The sequence below is a fragment of the Herpailurus yagouaroundi genome, unplaced genomic scaffold (genome assembly GCF_014898765.1).
Source record: "Herpailurus yagouaroundi ecotype Mexico unplaced genomic scaffold, PumYag 569, whole genome shotgun sequence".
Taxonomy (NCBI): domain Eukaryota; kingdom Metazoa; phylum Chordata; class Mammalia; order Carnivora; family Felidae; genus Herpailurus; species Herpailurus yagouaroundi.
The window spans coordinates 5241766-5257591 of NW_024412786.1; the positions used below are offsets into that span (position 1 = coordinate 5241766).

General features: G+C 62.3%; 1 long non-coding RNA gene across 1 annotated transcript in view; it reads left to right on the plus strand.

Annotated features, from left to right (window-relative positions):
• Window positions 1-1151, plus strand: part of LOC121023898 (uncharacterized) — a 13581-nt gene extending 12430 nt beyond the window's left edge. The window contains exon 2 of the long non-coding RNA XR_005787540.1: window positions 860-1151. This is a non-coding gene — a long non-coding RNA (uncharacterized LOC121023898). The remainder of the gene's footprint in view (window positions 1-859) is intronic.
• Window positions 1152-15826: the final 14675 nt, after the last annotated feature.

The following is a 15826-nucleotide window of genomic DNA, read 5'->3' on the forward strand; positions in this document are numbered from 1 at the left end:
CATCCATCCATCGTCCGTCCGTCCATCCATCCATCCATCCATCGTCCATCCGTCCATCCATCCATCCATCCATCGTCCGTCCATCCATCCATCCATCCATCCATTCACCCTTCCTTCCATCCAGCCATCTATCCAGCGTCCGTCCATCCATCCATCCATCCATCCATCGTCCGTCCGTCCATCCATCCATCTATCCATCGTCCGTCCATCCATCCATCCATCCATTCACCCTTCCTTCCATCCAGCCAACATCCATCTACCCATCCTTCCTTCTGTTCATCCATCCAAACGTCCGTCTCCTTCTCTCCCTCCATCCCTGCCCCCCATTCCCTGTATTCTATGGCAAGCCTTCTTCTAGACTGGGGATATAGGATAGACCTGAATGATGGCCACCATTGAATGATGGCCACAGACCCGGAACAAAGTATTATACAGCTAATCCCACTAGAATTGTCAGGAGCACCAGGGACGGAAATGTGCCCGCTGTGTGTATAGCTGGGGCCTCGCTTCATCTGATGATCAGGGTGGGCTGCTCTAAGCTGAGATGAGTTGGGGTAACCTGCTCGAGGGAATGGGGAAGAGCCACCCCGGCAGGGGGAACAGAATGTGCAAAAGCCTCTGAAGCAAGAAGGTCTTGGTGAGGCGGGAGGGGCGTCTAGAGAACCAGTGTGTTTGGGGGGCGGTGGGACGCCGTGAGGAGGCTGGCCAGGAGGCGGGGGGCCTCGGTCCTGGATCGGCGGTGGGGGGGCCTAGGTCCTGGACGGCGCTGACGCGACCCAAGGCAGACGATCGCTCTGGGGGGCGCGGGCTCAATGTGGGACCTCCGCCTTCTTCTGCACTCTCTCTGCTTTCTCAAAAGGTTGCTCGGGAAGGGGACGTCAAGGTCAAGATGGGCACTTGGAGGCTTTGGATGCCGAAGCAGTTTTACTTGGACCGAGTCAGCTGAAGGAGCACGTGGGCCTAAAATTAGGCAAGTGTGTGTGTGCTGAGAGCGAGTTCACACGCTCACAACTCCTGTGGGCAGATTTGCGTTGCCTTCCTCTGTCTGTTAATGGTACAATCTGTTCAGACCTTTGGAACATTCCTCAGCTTTTATTTAATGTAGGAAGAATCATTTTGGGAATTAGCATATAAATTGTCAAAGGTCAGCAGCTCTGGAGAAGGTGCTTTCCCTGGGCGTCAGGGCCCGATGGCGGGGGTGGGGGTGGGGGACCCCTCGAGGACGAACCCGCCGTCCCTCCCCTGTTCTCTCTCAAGGGGGCACAGACACGCTCTGTTGACAAAAACTCCAGGCTTTCTCCCAAGCTATGCAACTCGGGAAGGAACATGTGTCCCCTCAGCAAAGGCCGCAAGGGGAGAGGGGTCTCGGCCGTGAGGCGGGGAGGTGTGACCGAGCACGTGGGAGTGATTTCCAGATAGGTGGCCTGCCGAGGGGAACTTTCCCCACAGGCCCGCCTCGCAGAGCAAGGTTATGGGGAGGGGAAACCCAGAGGCGCTCCCTCCCTGGCTGTCATGTCTAGTCTGGTCAGGGGCAGATATTTGACGCATTTTATAGTGCTATTAGTTCTAGGCCTTTTGGATAGTTGATCATTAACTGTTTGCTACGTGTGGCATTCCAAATTCTGGCCCAAGATAGCTCAGTCCAGCGTGCTGATTCCGCCTACCCATTGGGCCATGGCTGGAGGCGGGTGGGGCACATTCCCCGAAGCCAGGGCTCGGGCCCCGGCACCAATGCTCCCCTGCCCTTTTGGGGTCCCGCCGCCCCTTGAGCCCCCCCGCCCCGCCGTCCTCCTAAGGCGATGGCCATGCTCGCTCCGGGGCCCGGGCGCCCTCCCCTCCACGGCTTGGCCGCCAGGCCTGGCCGGGGATGCAGCCGCGTGTGGACGTCCTCTCCTACAGAAGGTTCCTGACACGGTGCAGCCGTTGGTGGGGTTGAAAGTCTCCCCGACGGCTTCTTGAATACCAGAGTGGGGGCCATCGGTCCAGGTGGGAGTTGGGGGGGGGCCCACTTGTAATTAGATGCTCATTTTTTGCATTCACCGAATTCTCTGCCAAACTTCCAGAAACGTCCTTTTCTTGCAGAAGCCAAAGGCAATTGCCAGGCATTAAAAAAATGTGCCCCCGAGACCACTCCTGGCTCGTTCCACCAACTCTCTGTCCTCAAGACAAGCACCCGTGGCTCAGCAACCTGCCGGGCCTCCCCGCCCCCCACCTCTTCTCCTTCTGGGGCACCTTGGTCTCCAGGGGACACTTCCAGATGGCACGTCCGTCACTCACCAGGGGCTTGGAACTTCCTATGGCTCCTCAAGGAGAAGAGTCTCAACCTCCAGCCTCTGGTTCGATCCTAAAAGGTCCTACACAGCCCGTTCCTTCCCTCCCCGCCCCTGTCACGAGGTGGCTCCAAGGACATCCCTGGGCATGGCATCGCCACCCTGCTCCGCGCCTGCGCCCCTGCTGCTCCCACCTGGCCGGGACACCCCCTCTTCGGGAAGCGGGTTCTGGTGACGCGTCTTCGCTGGGACCCGTCGTCCCTGCCGCCTGCGCGCCCCCAGGCGTCCCTCCTCTTCTGTGTGTTTGGGGGCCAGAGTCGGCTCTGAGCACCTTTGCTGAGGACGGACGGGTGGTCGTGGGCATGGCGGCGTGCGGATGCTCCTCGGGCTTACGGTGCCGGGAACACACGTGCCACTTCCCGGGGGAGATGGACCCAGAGGCGGCCGGCGCCGGGGGCCAAGCGTGCACGGGCAGAGGCGGGCAGGGGAGCAGCCAGGCCTGGGCTGTGTGACCTCGGGCAAGTCACCTAACCTCTCTGAACCCGGCTTTTTAGTCGCGGAAATAGTAGCACGTCCAGAGGGGCTGACAAGTCGCTGGCCTGTGCCCAGCTGGCGAGCGCTCAGGGAATGTGGTGGCCGGGGGTCCTGGTGGAGGATGGGGCCCAGGATGGGAGTAAAGACAGACCCAGTCCCGGGGGGGCGCTGTTGTGGGAAGATGCTGTCTTGTTTCCCCTGAGCCCTCACACAGGATGGGGGGGACCTGTGTCAGGCACTGGGTTCCTGTTCGCTGCCCCCCTCTTGCTGGGTGACTAGGGGCCGGAGCCTGGCCCCTCGGGCCCCTGTCTTCACTTTTCCAGGAGGGAGCCGCGTCTGTGCTCTTGGGGCTCCCTGGGAGCTGCCGTCGGGGACACGGTGGGGCCTTCCAGGGTCTCGGGTCAGGCAGTCCCTCGGCCACTGTGTGACCGCAGCAAAACCTCCAGGTCCCCCGGAACGATGGCCCGATCACAGACACCCCCCCCCACCTGGGAACGTGGCCCCAACAGGAGTCGATGACACCAAACTTTGGGTCGTAGGGAAAGTGCCAGAAAAAAAAGGCTGTGTCACGGGGGCCCGAAAGCGGGATTGCTCCACACCGAATTAAGGAAGCTGTCCTTCCTTCGTGGGACCCCGGCTCTGGGCAGGGCGCGCCTCCACGCGATGCTGGGGGGTGGCTGTGACCCGCTCCCTTCTGACGGGGCTGCGGGGCGGCTGGGCGCACGGCCGAGCTTTGGAGAAAACGGGAGCTCCCGGTGCCAGTTTATCAAGGGTTCGTCCCAGGCGACCCGAGCCGAGAGCCACCTTATCTAAGTGGAGGCTGCCACTCCCCCCGGGCCTGCCTGAAAGCCGCGGTGACACCCGCCATCTGGTGTCACCGTCAGCTGTCCCCCTGGAGAGTGAAAGAGAAGGAGGTGGTTTCCCCGTGTGCAGCCCCTGGCAGAGCCCTGGGGAACGTTCCCATTCTGTGGATGAGCAGTCTGAGGCTCGGGGGGAGGAGGACTTGCCCCAGGTCAACGGCTGGCTCCTAGGATTTCAAATCCCACGGGTGGGATCTGAAGCCGGCGGGGGCTGACTATCCAGCCTGCCCGTGACCCCGACCTGCACACCTTCCCGAGCGAGGGGATGCCTCCGAAGGCGCCTGTGGTTTCAGGGAGCGCTGGCGGGAGGGCTGAGGGGCCGCGGTCCCCGCCTTGGCCCCAGCCCCCCAGGATCCCTCACCGGCGGCCAGCGGCCGGGGTCCCAGGAAGAATTCTGCCGAGAGCGAGCTTTTTCCCCTTGAAGGAGTCAGAAGCACACACACACACACATTCCTTCGAATCAGAGGTGCGCCAAGGGGGAGAGGGAGGGCAGGGCCCCTTGACCGGCCTGCCGCCAGCGGCCTGGGCACGTGACCCCGCAAGCTGCTCGGCACCAACTCGGGCCGGGCGTTTGCGGAGGGCGGCGGTGCCGGGGGCGGGCGGCGGCCTTTCACCAGCTTGGCACCTTGGACATGTGACGGCCGCTGCGCCCCGGGCAGGCTGGCGCAGCCGGCGGGGTGCCCGCGTCTGCTGACCCTTCCGGGCCTGGCCTCTGTGCCCACACCTGCCGTTTCTGGTCGAGGGAGTGGGGCGGCGGGAGGGGCGGGCACAGGGGCTTCGCCGCACTCAAGGCGCAGGGACCCGGATGCCTTTTTGTAACTCCCGCCGTTTACTGGGAGATGCGCTTCACCGTTTCCGCGGCCGGGTCCCCTCCAGTGGCCCTGTGGCTGCCCCACAGAGGAGCCGTGGCCACAGTCTAGCTCCACGTTAGGGAAAGGGCGGCGTGAGGCTCTGGGGACTGAGTTACCCCCAAGGTCACACGGTTCCCTGGGCACCGTGGTCTGGAGTCCCGGCCCCGCCGACAGGGCCCCCAGGGCGAGGGGGCCGCCGATGTGGGCACGTTGGTTCCTGTAGTAATAATAAAAGAAATGAGCCAGGGCACGTGTGTGTCCGGGAGATGTGTCAGTGTCCTGGGGCCGCCGTAACCAAGGACCGCGAATGGGGTGGCTCAGGACAGCAGAAATCAGTTTCCCAGGCTGGAGACCAGAGGTCAGTCAGGGAGGACGTTCCGAGGTCACTCGGGGCCACGCTGTCACCGCAGGCTCCGTGGGTAGGATCCCTGCTCCCCGTCCCCAAGGCGAGCTGCTGTTGGGCTGGTAACGCCGCAGGGTGATCGAGCGTGGGCCCGTGTCTTTGGGGTCCCGCAGCCGCTCATTCCCCAGCGGTGTTGATCTGAGGCCGAGTGAGAGAATGTGGACACGTTTTGGAAACCGGAGAAAGACACGTCCGCGACGCTCCGTCTCCCTCCTCGGCTGCGTCCCGCGCGTCCTTCGAAGCCCCCAGAGCTCATTTGCTAGTTTCCTCTGTTTGCGCGCCCCTGTCGCGTGCGTGACCCTGAGACGCAAGGTGGGAAGGGTTTCCGCGGCCGGCCCTGAGCGGTGGGCGTCGGGCGGCCCCGGGAGCTGCTTGCCGCGTGCTGCCCGGGAGGTCGGGGCTCTAGGTGCTTGCTGGGCGTGCGGGGCCAGCCGGGCAGTGGCCGGGGCCGTCGGGGACAGCTGTGGGCAGGACCTGGGTGGGCTCTGAGCCCCGAATGGACGGTGCCTTGTGGACAGACAGGGTACCTGTGGGCGAGCGGCCGCCCCACCGAACACTCAGAGGGAGGCGGGTGGCGGGGCCACGGCCCGGCCAGCTCAGAGCCTCCTTCCTGACCGTGGCCTCACGTCCTGGTGGCACAGGGACCGAATCCGTCAGCAAGGCGGTGGAGGTGGGCGGGTGGGGCCGTGCCTGTCTTCTGGGCCCTGGGGAGCAGGCCACTCTGCCAGCCGCAGGGGCTGCTACCCGGCCCGTCCTGATGTTCACTCTGTCCTTCCTGTTAGACACGGAAACCCTATGTGGGACTTTGTGGCCCAGTTAACAGCCTCCCGCAGCTGGAGAAGTGTATCGGCTAGTGTTTGCTGTGTAACAAAGCACCCCGGACTGTGTAGACTGTGTGGCTTAACCCAACAAGGATTTATTACTTCCTGTGGTTCTGTGAGCTGGCTGGGGGGCTTTTCTGATGTGAGCTCGCCTGGTTGGGGCTGGGTGATCCAGGATGGCCTATTTTAGGGGCATCGGCTAGGATGGCAGGAACGCTGGAGATGGCTGATGCTCCCCCCTCCCCCCCCCAGGCTCTCACCTCCCAGAAGACAAGCCTGGGCTTGTTCACGTGCTGCTAGAGGGGTCCCAGCACCCGGAGCAAGCCTGAAACGCACAAGAATGTCTCAAACCTCTGCTTGTATCCCTCTTCCCGTCTGGGGGTAGGTAGGACGACGCAGGTCACAGGGCCAAGCCCAGATTCAGGGCGGGAGAGATAGACTTCACCCCTTCCCGGGACAGGTGACAAGGTCAAGTTGCTATGCATACAGCCGCATTCTACCGCTGAACGCGCGCCTCAGTTCCGGTCAAGCAGGTCTAAGCAGAGCGGGACTTCTGGGAAGTGTCCTTAAAGGGCTCCCCCTTTCCTCCCTTCCTCCATCCTGCTGCTTGGAATGTGGATGTGAGGGCTGGAGCTGCTGCAGCCATCGTAGGCTGAAGACGAGAGCCACACCCTCGGGGTGACGAATCGGCGAGTTGAAAGGAGGCTGGCATCTGGCCGACTCCTCGGAGCCTTGGACTGCCTGTCCGTGGGCTTGTCTCACAGGATACGAGAGTTACGTGTGGTCCCGTTTCATCGTAACTGACGCATTTGGCAGAGGCTCCCGTCTCCCAGAGCGTGAGGGTTTGAGCTGACTCTCAGTGCTGCCTGGGTGTCCCGGGGACGAGGTCGAAGCCAGGGAAGAGGGCGGCTCGAAGGGGGCCGGGCTCCTTGGGGCTGAGGGGGTGAGAAAGTGTGAGCAGAGCAGACTTTCTGCACTTCGCATGGGCTCGGACACGGGCTGGCCCTCACGAGCACCCTCGGCCCCTTGGGGATGTGGCTCTGGCCCCGAGGCAGGACTGGGCGAGGGCAGCCTTGCTGGGAAGGCCCGGGGGTCTCCCCGGGGGCAGCGTGCACGTGAGCGACCTGTTTGCTGGGTAACGAACGTGGAGCAAATGTGCTGTGCGCTCGGGGCCTGGGTCTCACCTGTGGAGTGGGGACACGGGTGCCCCACCGTGCTGGGGCCGCTCTCCCGCGGTGACCCGTTCCTCGGCCGTGACTTGCGGGCCCTGCACGGGGCTGTGGCCAGGATTCCTCGTGTGGCTACATTAGCAGCTCTGAGGGGCGCTGGCCTCATGTGCCCTGTGGCAGCTCGGCCAGTGTAACGAGCTCCCAAAGCCCCGGGGCTCACACAACGGGACGGGCTGTCCCCTCGTCCTGGAGGCCGGAGCCCGAGGTCCAGGCGTGGGCGGGGCCGGGGTCTCCCGAGGCCTCTCTCCCTGTTTGTGGACGGCCGTCCTCCCCCTGTGTCCTCACGGGGTCGTCCCTCCATGCGTGTCTGTGTCCTGATCTCTTGTCATAAGAACCTGAGTCACGTGGGATCAGGGCCCCCCGCCCCCCCCCATGACCTCACTTTACCTGAATTTCCTTTTTAAAGACTGAGGCACTAAGGGGTTAGGACTTCAACACAGGAATTTTTGGGGAGACACAATTCAGCCGGTGACATGTTCCCGGGAGGGCCGGTGTCAGGCTGCGGAAAGGGACATGTTTGCTATCAAAACACGGTCCGGAAGGTCCCTACCTGCTTGTGCGGGGACCGTAGGCACTGGGTGCGACCTCGAGCCGTCTCTGGGGACGTGGGACGTGCTCGGGGAAGCAGAGGGACTCCGCCACCTGCCTGTCCCCCCTCGCTCGCTGCCCCACCAGATAGTCTCCGAGTCCCTGCCTGCGCTGGACGAGCCCCGAGACCCCGGAAGTCAGAGCACTGCACGGAGTGGGACCTGCCTGCTGGTGCAGGTGGGGTCATAGGAGCCAAGACTCCGGGCTCCGGTCCTGGCCGGCTGCTCGCGGGCTCTGTGCCAATGACAGGTACTTCCCTCCCTTTGCCTCAGTTTCTTTGTCAAGTGAGTCACAGTGGGGCCTCCTGGGGTGGAGGGGGGGGATGAGGTGACCTACATGGGTGGAGAACGTGGCCCGTCCTCAGGTGGCTGACAGTGAGTGGACCCTAGCCGGAGTCGTGGGGGTCGGCCCCTCTCAGAGTTAGGTTACGTTTATTATCTTGACCCCCGAAAGGACACTCTGGGGGCGCCTGGGTGGGTGGCCCAGCTGGTTGAGCATCCAACCCCTGTTTTCGACCCAGGTCACGATCCCGGGGTGGTGGGTTCGAGCCCCGCATTGGGACCTGTGCTGCTTGGGGTTCTCTCTCTCCCTCCCTCTCTCTCTCTCAAAAATAAATACATAAACATTAAAAAATGGACACTCTTGGGCGTCTGGGTGGCTCGGTCGGTGAAGCGTCCGACTTGGGCTCAGGTCACGATCTCACGGTCCGCGAGTTCGAGCCCCGTGTCAGGCTCTGCGCTGACAGCTCGGACCCTGGAGCCGGCTTCCGATTCTGCGTCTCCCCCTCTCTCCGCCCCTCCCCTGCTTGCGCTCTGTCTCTCAAAAATAAATAAATGCGAAACAGTTTTAAATACCACGAAAAAAGGACACTCTAGCTGGCAGGAGGGCCGCGTCATTCCCGCAGCTTCGCTGGAGGGGAGACCAAGGTCTGAACAGGTGGAGTTGGCCGGTCCGAGGCTGTGGGCACCTTCCCCTCTGCCCTGCCCTTCGCGGTTGTGCCCCGTGGGTCTGCCGAGGAACCGTCACCCCTGGGGCTTCTCCCCAGGGGCGTGGTGGCCTTCCTCCCTGACAGCGGCCTCACCTTCCTTGAAGGGAACAAGCGGAAAGTGTGGCCCTGGCCTGTCTCCCCACGCGGCACTGGGCCGTGACCTCGGTCCCCGGAGCCCTCCCTGCCCTAGACACCTGTTGTCCGCTCCTCCTCCATCAGCAAACTCTCCCTGGTCCTCTCGCCCTCGCCGCTCTACGAACCCGCGCTTGGCCCCCGCCGTCTCCATTGGCCTGGACCTCGCAGTCGCATCTCCGTCCCCGTGGGGACGTTTAGGGACACTCTTGTCTCGGGCCCCCACGCCCTGGTCTGGCCAAGCCCTCTGTTCCCACAGCTTCTCTCTGTGTCCTTAGCTCCTCGTGTCTGCCCTCTGCCCTTTGCTGTTCGTGACTTTTGTCCAGCAGGGGGCAAGGTCAGCTGAGAGAGGCATGGCCATGGCAGGAGCCAAGAAGCAGCTGGCGGGAAGTGAGCCCCCGCCCGTCCATCTCGACCGCGTCCCCGCTCACACGGCAGCCGGACCAGCCCCTGGGCTGTCAAGAGAAAGAATGGTTCCTCGTGGTGGGAGAATTTGGAGTCAAGCGATTCAGTCTGGGCTTTGGTGGTGGGAGATCAGGGAAGGCTCCCGGGAGGAGGTGGCTTTGAGGCTTTGGGAAGTAAGTAGGAGTAGAGCTGGGTTTAGGGGACAGGCGGAAAGGTGATCCCGGGGCCCTCGGCGAGCCCCGCAGCGGGGAACGCGTCTCCAACGTGGCGGGCATCTGCCCAGGTCACGCAGCCGGCGCGAGGCCGGGCAGGTCCTGGAACAGGTTTATCTGACCCCACGTTCCGTGGCATGACACTCCCTCTGAGCAGCCGGCCCGGCCACCCCCCCGGGCGGCTAAAATGCTGTTTAATGTACAAAGTTCAGTTTACATGCAAAGATGGCCATGCCCGGGCGGCGCTAGGTGGCGGAGGGAGAGCACTGTGCGAGGAGTGCCTTCCCCTCCTGGCGTGCGCTTCCTCCTCTGGGCACCGCTCAGACCGTGCCTGGCCGGGCTGTGGGCGACGGTGCCAGAGGACCGGCTCCGGGCTGCTGTTTACCCCGGCTCTGCATGGAGGGTTTGGCCTCACGTCCGCCCCCCACCCTCCAGCCCGGCCGAGGCCGCCTTCTCTCTGCTTCAGCTGACTCACGGCTCTGCTATGCGTCCTGTAAACCCTCCGAACCCTCACCCCGCAGCAGGGCTCTCTGCGCTGGCGGATGACAGGGCGGGGCCCCGTGCCCCGAGGAGGACGTGTTTGGGGCCACCAAGAAACACCCATCATCCTCCACATGCCCCTCCGTGGTGACGGCGTGCGCCCGTTTCTGGGCCCTCAGAAATGCTGAGGCTGTGCCTCTGGGCCTCCCCTGGAAGTTCTCCTCCATTCTCATCCAGACCCACGGTGGGGTGGGGCACAGGGGGCCCCGGAGCCCCTGGATCCCGCCCCCCACCTGCTCCTGCTGGCTACCGACCGGGGCGAATCAAGCCGCTTCCCTGGTGGCCAGAGCCCCTCTGCTGCTGGCCTCTTCTGTGCGGTCCCAGTCCAGACGGCTGAGCTGGATGCTCTGGTTGAATTGGGGGGGGCTGGGGGCTGGCGGAGAGCAGAGTCTGCTCTTGAGGTCCCGTGCTGCCGGGGCCCCTGAATCACCTCCAGCGGGCAGTCGTCGAGGTCACTCCCCACGCTGACCCGCTGCACCCCGCTGCAGCGCAAGGTCAAGGTTGGGCCTCGGTCAAGGTCATGATCTCGCGGTCCGTGAGTTCGAGCCCCGCGTCGGGCTCTGGGCTGACGGCTCAGAGCCTGGAGCCTGTTTCCGATTCTGTGTCTCCCTCTCTCTCTGCCCCTCCCCCGTTCATGCTCTGTCTCTCTCTGTCCCAAAAATAAATAAACGTTAAAAAAAACAAAAGAGTTGGACACTCAACCGACTGAGCCACCCAGGCGCCCCCATATCAAAATTATTAACAAGATATTTTCCATTCTTGTCCACGGACTTAGTTCTCCCAAGTCCAAGGTGTTATTTTTATACTGACGGCACATCTCCATTCAGATGCTAAATCAATAAACGCCAAAGCCATAAAGTTACGGTCAACAGAAAACCGTTTTACGCGGCTTCGGTTTTTAAATTTACACTGACCAACGTGAAATCCATTAAAAGCCCCCACACCTCGGGGGTCTCACATGCCAGCGTTGAACGGCCGCGTGCGGCCAGGGGACGCGCCGGGTCTAGAAGCATCTGGAGCTCCTCCTTTTGCCTGTCAGTCCCCTCCTGTCTGGCCTGGGTGGCCCCACCTGTTGCAGGATGGAGGTTTGGAGGCATCTGAGGAGTGGTCTCCAGGCTTCGTGGGAGGCGGGCAGGGGGGAGGATATGTCGCCCTTTGGAGCCCCGTCGCCCTGCTGGAGTGTGACGAGAAGGGCACGGGCCCGAGTGGGGTCTGTGTCCCGGAGCTGGCTGCGTCCCCCCTGGGGTCTCTCCAGGAAGTCGAAGTCTTCGATTTAGCCAGGGACCGCCTCTGGGAGGCTGGTGGCACCAAGACGGGGGCTTACGTACAGACGGCACTTAATAGAAGCTTGGTGCATGGACAGGGCAAGGTGATGGTCTCACCAGATGGGCTTGCCTGGCACTGCCTTTTCTTTTTCCTGCCACAGGGGTCTGACCGACCTTCCTCCGGGACCTCCCCCGTCCCGGGCTTGCGCGTCCCCCCTGTGGGCGACGCGGGCCAGTCCCCGGGGCTTGCCTCTGTCTGGGCTTGCGTTGAACACTATCATCCTGGTGGTGCCCCTGGGAAGCTGGTGCTGCACCACCCCCATTTCGCGGGTGGGAAGACTGAGGCCCAGAATCGCCCAGAGTTGCAGAGGTGGACTCTGACCCCAGCCAGGCTGGCTCCCACCCTCCTGGGGACGGCTGAGTACTCGTCTCCACTGACGGCCAGAACCCCGGGTCCCGTCCCGGCCCTGGCCTCGGTGTCCCCCCCCCCCCCCCGCCCGGTACTCCGAGAGGATCGGACCCTCTAACGGTGACATTCCCTCCACTTCTGGGTCTCTGAGTCCCTTCCTGTTTTCTGGTTTCGAAGTGGTTTTACTTCGGTGACGGGGGCTGAGGGAGCGTGAGACGCGGGGGGCGGGGAGAGGCCCTCCCTGCACATGGCTCCCGGAGGCCAGGCCAGGCAGCCTGCCCAGCCGGATCCCGACGCCGGGAGAAGCCGTTCTGCCTCTTGGCACTCGGGCCTCGCAGCTGCCGGGGGCTGGCCGCGCGCGCGGTCCCCGGGCTGGCGCGGGTGGCCGGGCGGGTGGGTGACGGGGCCCCCCTGGCATCCATCACTGCCAGCAGCTCCCGCGGGCCCTGCCAAGTCGTGGGGGAACTGGGCCCAGGTGCCAATGTGCTTGGTAACCGGATTGCTATTTGAAAAATTAAAGCCGTGTCAGGAAACTCTAACCTCCGCGTTCACATCGGGATCCTGGAGCCGGGCCGGTGGCTGTCCGAGCGAAGCCGTTCGGGCAGGGCGGCCAGTGGAAGGCGCCCGGGGACGGAACGGACCACAGCAATCCGCCCAGCACCCGGGAGGAGGCCGAAGGGACTAACCGAGAACGGAGAACGCGGGCCGGGCCTGACTCCTCCCTCAGCAGCGGCCGAGCCCTCGCGGCCCCGGGGGCCCGGGGCCAGTGCCCGTCCTACCGCACGCCCACCGGGACCGTGCCAGCTGCTGGGGGTGGCCAGGTACCCAGGTGGCGTCTCCGGAGGGCCCGTGAAAACTTCCTAATTTCTTTTCAAGTCAGAATTTTGAAAGCTAACTTTTGGGTCGCAGAAAACGTTTTAATGGATGTACCGGGTTGAACAGTGTCCCCCTAAAACTCACGTCCACTGGGGCCCCCAGGCTGTGCTGTTACTTGGAAACAGGGCCTTTTGCAGAAGTAATTCGCTACGATGAGGTCATGGGGGACGAGGGTTGGGCCCTGCTCCAATGACTGGTGTCCTTCTAAGAAGGCCCAGCAGAGACTCAGAGGCAGAGACCGAGGGGCACGGCCACCGCCAGGAGCGCCTGGAGCCCCAGAAGCTCGAAGGGCGCGGCCCTGCCCACGTCTTGATTTCCGACTTCTGGTCTCCAGAGCCGGGAGGGAATGAATTTCTGGTCTCTGTGTCGTGTTATGTCAGCCCCTGGGAATGGAACGCAAAGTGGATTAATTTGTCTTCGTTGCAATGCACTTGTAAATATAAATTATTAGCAGCGTTAGCATTTGATGGGAGAAGGAACCCTGGAGAGCAAAGGCCCCAAAGGCCCACGAGTCTTAATTCAAGGCGACCGGCCCTGTCCTTCTTCTAGGAGCTCAGCTCCCGGCCTGGGGGCCGTGGGGGGGCCCACGCCGGGGGCTTCCTGAGCGAATGGACCCCGATATCCGGGCGGGGTTGAGGCTGGGGGGAGTCGGAGGCCGGAACGGGAGGCCCGGTGGTGTTTTCCATCCCTGTTGGGAGACAGCCGCCCGCCTTCCACCTGTGCGGGTCTGAACGGATGTCCTCCCGCCTCCTGACCGGCTTGGGGTCCCCGTCCCTGTAGGTCCTCCTCGCGGTCAGCTCAGCGCTGTGCTGGCCCTGTGTGGAGACCCAGGAGGCCGTCCCCTGCGTCTCCCACCGAGATGGCCTCGTGTGCGGCCTGGAACGTGCCAGCAGGGGGGCAAAGTGCCGTCCGGCCGCCCGCGGCTGCTCGGAGCGGTTCCGGGCTGGGCCACCTCGGCCTCCCGGCACCGCTGTTCGGCCTTCACGGGGTGGAGCTGGGCCTACAGGTGCGCCCGGCCTCCGTCACCGCGCCGTGCACATTCGGTCGCCCTGACGCCGCTCGGACACACGGGGGTGCAGACAGGATTTCAGTTCTCACCTTGCAGGGGAGGGACCCGAGGCGCAGAGCGGCTGCTGGCTGGCCCGTGGGGGGCGCAGCCGGGGCGCGAGTCCCGAGGAGGCCGTTCTGAGGCAACTGGGGAGGAGAGGGTCTTGTCCCCCAGGGACGCCCCCCCCCCCCAAAGCCACGGGGACGCGGCGCATTCCTGCCTCTAGATGGGGCGTTCTGCACGTGCAGCTTTGAACCCCGAGCCGGGCGTTCACCGAGCGGCCGGGCTTCCAGAAATGTTGGGGGCTGTTAGCCTGTTCCTGCAGACCCCTCGGCCACGCCGCAGGGTGCAGGGTGGAGGCAACACCCCTGTCCTCTTCCAACCCCCCACCCCCAGACCTGAGCTGTGGCCACGAACCCCCCTCTCTCCCCGCCGGCCTCCCCGCCGGCCTCCGTTCCACTGGACCCCCGTGGAAGTGGTCTGGGCAGCCACACGCCCTGGTCTAGGATGTGACCTTGGGCCAGAGGGAGCCGTGAGCTTCCTGAGGGCAGAGCCTGGCTCTCCCCAGGCCTCACTCCTGCCAAGTCTCGGGTCTTTTCCATCCTCAAGGTTGTTGTGGGGGGAAGAGTGTTTGCTGACCCGGCTGAGACCCGGCTCCCTCTCTCCCTGTGAGTCTGGGCAGCCAGTTCCCCCGAGGCCTCCTCCCTGCGTCTGGAAAGTGGGCGAAGCTGACAGGCAGCTTGGCGATCGAGGGGAGGAGTCCCCCGGGACCGCCTCAGCCGTTTGGGGTGTGGATACTGGAGTCAGGCCGGCATAGAAAGCCTGACTCCGTCACATCCTTGCTGGTGATGCCCGCCGGCCGCCCTTCTCCAGGCCTCCCTTTGCTCTTCTGTAAAATGGGGAGAACACGGGCCCCGTGGCATAGGTGACCGCTGGGGACACAGAACATCCGTCGTTCAGCACTGCGTGTGCCACACGGGACGTGGTCGCCTTCTTACCGCGACTTTATGACTTCCAGTGAAGAGGGCGATGAATTTTGGGGGGGGGGGGGGAGTTCTCAAGCTGTATGTACTTCGCATAGGGGAAAAGTCACCCTTTTGATGGCTTAATGTCTTTTTAAAAGTTTATTGAAATGTTTATTTAAAAAAAATTGTTTTTTTAACATTTATTTATTTTTGAGACAGAGAGAGACAGAGGATGAGCGGGGAAGGGGCAGAGAGAGGGAGACACAGAATCGGAAGCAGGCTCCAGGCTCCGAGCCGTCAGCCCAGAGCCCGACGCGGGGCTCGAAGCCACGAACCGCGAGATCACGACCTGAGCCGTCGTCAGACGCTCAACCGACCGAGCCCCCCAGGCGCCCCCGATGACTTTCGATAAAGGTATACACCACTACAATCAGGGGATCGGACTGGACCCTTGCCCCCAAAGGTCCAGGCGAGGCCTCTCCCCACCCAGCCCCTGAAGAGCACAGGGCTGTTTTCTGTGTCTGTGTTTTTGCCTTTTCCAGAATTTCATGCAGGTGTAAGTTCACAGCCTTTGCTGTCTGGCTCCTGTCACTTAGCATAATGCATCTCATGTCTGTGCTTAGTTCCTCTTACTGCTGAATGTTCCTGAACATTCCTGAACGTTCCTGAACGTTCCTGAACATTCCTGAACATTCCTGAATGTTGCCTGGATGCTGAGTCGTATGAACACACGGTAATTTGCTTTTGGACACTTGAGTCGTTTCCAGTTGTGGCTAATATGAATAAGGCAGCTACGAACATCAGGATCCAGGTCTTAGCGGACGTGGGCTCCTTTCTCTCCGGTACGCGCTAGAAGGCGGGATTGCTGGGTTCACACCGAGTGAATGTTCAACTTGATAAGACACTGCCAAACTCTGCTGACGCGGCCACCGCATTTCATTCCCGCCAGCAACGTCCGAGAGCCCCACTGCCCCCACATCTTGTCAGCACTTGATGTCGTCCACTTCAAACTTTAGCCACCTTCCTAAGTATCTCCTGCGATCGAACGATGTTTCCCGCATCGCTTACTTGCGTATGTGACACCCAGTTTCCTTCTTCGGTGACACTCCCTTAGAAAACTGGGTTGTTTTGTCTTATTGAGTCGTGAAAACTCTTTGTATATGTTGGACCTAAGATATTGATCTGATGTGTATTTTTTTCAAATATTTCTCCCAGCCGCTGGCTTGTCTTCTCATTTTGTTAATGGCGTTGTTTGGGGAGTGGAAGTCTTTCATTTTGATGAGGTCGAATGTGCGATGTGTTCTTTTAGGTCCATGTCTCAGGACCCTTTTAGGAGCTTAGGCCCCTCTGGGAGCTCTTTGTTCCATTCAAAGTCACAGAGAGTTTCTCCTCTGCCTTCTTTCTTTTTTTTAAATTTTTTATTTATTTTT